This window comes from Otolemur garnettii, unplaced genomic scaffold, assembly GCF_000181295.1.
Source record: "Otolemur garnettii isolate 467f Iridium unplaced genomic scaffold, OtoGar3 scaffold00006, whole genome shotgun sequence".
Classification (NCBI taxonomy): domain Eukaryota; kingdom Metazoa; phylum Chordata; class Mammalia; order Primates; family Galagidae; genus Otolemur; species Otolemur garnettii.
The window spans coordinates 36725732-36731418 of NW_003852401.1; the positions used below are offsets into that span (position 1 = coordinate 36725732).

Sequence of the window (5687 nt, forward strand, 5' to 3'; positions counted from 1 at the left end):
CGTCATTGTTGTTTGGCGGGTCCGGGCTGGGGATTCGAACCTGCCACCTTAGGTGTACGTGGCTGGCGCCTTAGCCGGTTGAGCTATAGGCACCGAGCCTCCCAATTTTTTCTTTTGAAAAAACAACTCACCCATAGGCCTCTTTGCCTCTTTGCCTACTTGCCCCAGCCATAGATGACTGTTCTCTGTCCATGGCAACGTATCTTGCTCCGTAAGCCTAAGTCTTGCTCTTACTCTGCAAACTTACCTTTCTCTTCCTCAGTAAACTTGGTGTCATGCTTGCCTTATGAAACAGACAAACAATCCTTCCCAAAATAAAACTCATGGGTACATTTAAATCTTGTGCAAAAACAAAAAATTCATCCCCACAAAATTTATAGGGATTTTTATTATCATTTAGCTTCAAAAAAAGTTTTAAAAATTCATAACAGAAATGAGAGAAAACAAAATCTTCCAATTCCAATATTCCTATGAAGCACCTCATTTTCTCCCCAGTTTTTCTGAAACTAAAAGAAAACCAGGTAACGTTAGCGTGGTAGAGAGCACACAGCAGGTCCGGTGCTGTTCTCCTTATCGTGCTTTTCTTATGCTGTGAATCTAGTCCATTTCTGGTATTTTCTTCCTTGCTGGAATCACTGTTCAATCCATCTTCCATTCTGACAGATTGCTTGTCATGGGAGGAACTGTCACAGGCTTTGTCTGTGGGAATAGCTCCTTTCTACTGGGGCACGGTGGTAAAGAGTGCTTCTTGCCTGTCTTCTGTTTCCAGGTATTCCAGAGTAATCTCAAACACTGCAATGAAGACCCACTCCATATATTTCTTAGCCAAGTGTACCCTGATGCTGCACACTGCCTTTGAAAATACATTGCTTTCATGCCTTCAGTGCTAGTCTGTCCTAATAACTACTCTGTTCTTATCTTTTCTTTCTTCTATTGGTTGTCAGGGCCAACCTTTCCTAAGATTCTCAAGCATACTACCCTCTCTCTAGCTTTTCCTCAGGTCAGTTCTTAGATACTCAGAAGTTTACCAGTATCCCTGGTCAATTATAAATAATAATTCCTTGTCAATTACAAATAATATAGAGGACTTTTGTCATTTCCTAGCTATTCTTCACGGCAACCTTAAACTCTTGGGTTCGAATGATTCTATGCCTCAGCTTCCCAAGTAGGTGTGACTACAGGCACCCACCGCAATGCCTGCCATTTTTAGAGATGGAGTCTTGCTTTGGCACAGGCTGGTCTCCAACCTATGAGCTCAGGCAATCTTCCTGCCTAGGCCTAGTTATTCTTTTTTAGCCCTTTCACATCTTTATCCTTTGTATGCTAAGATACAACTAGAAAAAAGTGCTTAATATTCACCCAAATTTCTTCCACCTGTCCTATAAAGAGCCACTCAGTCTGAGGAGCTTCTTGCCTCTTTTGTTTTTATGTTAAAGAACATCAATACTGTTGCCAAAATACTCTCATTTCAATACACTTCTTTTTTTTTACTTTTGTAGTAGACCTCAGAAAGGCTAATTTAGATTACTTTATGGAAAAGTGATTTTTCCTATATATCACAAGGTTTAGAAGAAGCCCATTTCCTGAATCAGTAGCTTAGTTTCTATACCTCTCTAGAGCCTGCTATATAGAAAGTATTTAGCATGTAAAAAGAGTTAATAAATAGTTGTGTACTGATTAAAATATCTCCTTAAAAAACTTAAAAAAGCTTAGGTCCCAGAATGTCTATTCTAATGTTATCTATGATAGAAAAAAAGAAAGAAACAATTCAGTAACAGGAGAATGGTGAAATTATTAAATATTCAGATGGTAGAATACTACAGAGCCACTAATAAGTATTCAATGACATGGAAAAATAAAATGATAAGTGTGGCAAAAATATCCCAGACTTATAGTACTACATGTAACAGAGTAAGAACCCAATCATGTAATATATAAAAATACAGATGCGTAGGAAAGACTTGGAAAGAAATACCAAAAAATTAACATCAACCCTCTTTGTGCTTTGAGGTTACAGTTAATTTTTCATACTTTTGTACATTTTCAAAATTTCTTAAACACGCCTCCTTTCTCTTACTTAAATTTGAAGTGATTATGTTTTACAAATTTATCTCTAGCATAGTGTGCTATTTTCTGTTTGTCTACATCTGAACTGTAATGCTCTTTCTCACAATGTTTACTCAGGTATATTTTCAGTTTACCGTCATAGCTTTCTGTAGTTTACCATGATTAACTGCCCAAACCTTTCAACTCTTGGTCTTCACAGAATTTCCAGGAGGGAGCTGTGCACGATCAATTCCATAATTGGATGCTTGTTTATACGCGGGTCCCTCGTGAGGGCTGTGATCTACTAAAGCTCCAATCACATAAGCCTTTGATTCAATGAATTCTTTCAGTGTATTAAGTGAATCTGATGCAAGATAAATCTCTTCTTTTTTCACAAGTTCACTGTGGTGCTCCGGTGTGATGTGGAAATCCTTCTGGTTGACCCATCCTTTGTTGTTTTCATCCATGTTCTTTTGCACCTGGGCTCCATGGCTTCTCACAGAAAGCTGTACAGGCTACACTGCTCCTCAGCTTTCTGCATAAAATTGTATCTGCTTGTGGGGGCAGCGCCTGTGGCTCAAAGGAGTAGGGCACCAGCCCCGTGTGCCAGAGGTGGCGGGTTCAAACCCAGCCCCTGTCAAAACTGCAAAAGCAAAAATAACAACAACCCCCCTAAAACCCCCACAAAATTGTATCTGCTTGTAAAGTTCCTCCATGTTTTTAATAGTATCAAGTCATCAAAACTACAGTCAATGATAAGGCAGAGGGTACTGTGAACACCTTGTCCTCGATCCTGCTTTCTGTCACTTCCCCCTAATTTGGATTCCAGTTGACATTGTTGTTGTAATTTTTTTCTCCGGTGCTTTACCTTTTGCTTTTGTTTGTGACGTTTGTTCTAATCATTGTTCGTGTTTGATAAGGTTTTTCATTTGTTGTTTAGATACTTGTTCAAACCCTTCACCTAATCTTGGCTTCTGGCTCTTCTCTTGATTTTCACTTAAGTCTTGCTCTTTTTCAACATTAGAAGTCTCCGTAAATGCTGGTGACATTTTCAGAGGACATTATTTGGTGCCTCTGAAAAATGGGTTGAGGAATTGATGGGGAGCGTGAGTTCACAGAGAGCCCTTCTGGAGGCTGCTCAATACTGCTCGCGAGTCCTTTCTTGGAAACGTCCTAGAAATCTTGACTTAGTTGAAATCTAAGTCCTTATTCTAGAGAATAGGAAAATTTGGAGTCACATGATCTCTAGAATATTTTTGCATAAGAAAGTGCCAGTCTGAGAATGGGAGGATTTCTGCAGACTAGAGTTCCACTTCCTCTAGTCAGATTTATATTCACCACTTTTTAGTAGAGGTCATTCCTCCCTTCTTGGTTGAAGAATGTAGGTTTAGGGTGTCTGCCGACTTTAGGCCCTATCTTAGGTCCCTTAAGAGCCACAGACCACTTCCGATTCCAGACCAGTCAAATGACCCACATGTGGTTTTTGATATGTTAGGTCTGTGAAGGTTGGAATAGTTAGCACAAGGTTCATGGAGAAGGTGAAGTTGATGTATTTCACTAAAATATTATTTCTGTGTTTTTCCACAACCTACACATTTTTGTTCCTTCATTTCAACCAATCAAAATAGCAATTGTTAGAGATCCACTTCAAATGGCATACTCATCCTGAAACCGTCTCTCATCTTCCTGTCTGAAACTGACCTCAGCCTCGTCTGATTTCCACAGACTTTATTTATATCTTTCTGTCTACAGTCTTGTATTTTTGTACTTGAACAACTGTAAGTTCTTTGAGGACAAGGGCAAAATCTCATGTGTCTTTGTATGAGTCCTTAGCACAGTGTTTTAGCACATCAGGTACTTAAAAATATTTGTTGCGTTGAATTTTTCCTGTCTTTCTACTTACACGTCTTGAATCTTTATTGTATCCCAAAAACTATGCTAAGCATTACACAGTTCACATCCGTATTCTCTCTCTGGACCCAGCAAAGATCAATAAAAATATTTTCTAAATTATAGTCCCCCAGAAGAGAGCAATGTTCACAATGGGGAGTTTTGCAAAGGGTGCTTCAGTCATGGATCACTGATTGGTTTGAATGGATCTTTTTAATTTTCTATGCCAGAAATACTTTAATACCAATTTAGCATTCTTTGCATTCCTGGGCTCTCCTTTGCTGCTGTCCTAGGAGGTTTCTCTAATTTCAGACTCTACCAAGTTTCTCCAGTTTTCTAGGTTACTTAGATTTTTTCCCCCATAAGTGTTGTAATTTATGTGAATTTAGAATGAATATGGGCATTGGATATTCTGTTATATTTTCCATTTTCTTTTCTGTGGAAGGAAAATGTATTTGGTGAATGAGTGTGTTTTACACAAGTTATTAGTTGAACAGGAAAAACCTTTCAACTCAACATTTCAAATTTCAGCATAAAATTCTCCTTATTTAGAGCAGTGCTGTCCAATAAAACTTTCTGCAATGATAAAAGTGTTCTATATTGGCACTGTCCAATATAGAAGCCACTAGCCACCATGGCTAACTTGACACAGGCTTGTGTGACTGAGGAGCTAGATTTTAATTTCACTCAATTTTAATTATTTTACATTGAAATAGTCCTATGTGCTTAATGGCCTCTATACTGGGCATTACAGCTATAGACCAAGAACAGAATTATGTCACATGTTACTATAAATACGTAGAGTGCCCTGAGGTGGATGCTTTTGAGGAAAAGCATTGTATCATCCTGTATTTTACAATGTCTGACAATTAAGTTCATGAACTCTTCCTAGAAAAAGTGCCACATACCTCATTGCTGAGTATCACTACGGTCACCAGATGGCCAAGCAAACCCGTGTTTGTGTTGGTTTTACAAAGAATTTTTGACTTCATTTGATTATGGAACTTGCTCTTCCACCTTCCCCGCAGTAGTTTCTGTGAACCCCTTGTGACATCATTCTCAACCCTTTTTGAAAAACTCATCTGCAGATTATTTTTCCCATTCAAAGCCTACATTACACCTTTAGTCAGACTTTTTATATTTTCTTCTCTATTTTACTGAAAATAAAAGGACAACTTAAGGAGAAATAAAGGAGCTTTTTCGAAGAGTTTAAAAATGTGGTCTGTTCATGACATTTGCCCCACGGACGTGGGGCTACTGAATTGCGGAAATGACCCTTTTCAGAGGCATTGCATATTTTTTCATTATAGCTGTAGTTGAATATGGATCAAATTTAGTCCTTGGAACCATGACATGTCCAAAGTTTGACCTAAGCCACAGGTGTGCCTCCCTTTTCAGAGCTGATTAGAAACAATCAACTTTCCCCCACTGGAGCAGCTGTAGACATCCCGTTTGTGCCACTAACAGTAACGCAGGGAAGAATCTGATAAAGTTCAGTTGTCTTTTCCCCGTCCTCTTAATAGACCAGGTGGTGATGCTTTGGACAAAATTGGTCTGAAGGCTGAGAGCAGGTCCATTATTGGGAGCATTTGCTTTAAATTATGAAATTCAGGAAGGCTTGTGGTGGAGAGGTGGCCAGTTCTGCCGCAAAAGGCGCTTGCTTGTCTGTTTCTTGCATTCTGTTAAATATTTCTTATTTCCTCAGAATACACCACAAGGACCATTTGACTGTCCCCTCTGGCTTCTGCATC

At 38.9% G+C, this 5687-nt stretch overlaps 1 pseudogene; it reads right to left on the reverse strand.

Moving 5' to 3' along the window:
• Positions 1–527: 527 nt before the first annotated feature.
• Positions 528–2949, reverse strand: LOC100947404 (annotated as a pseudogene).
• Between the last annotated feature and the right edge of the window lie 2738 nt (positions 2950–5687).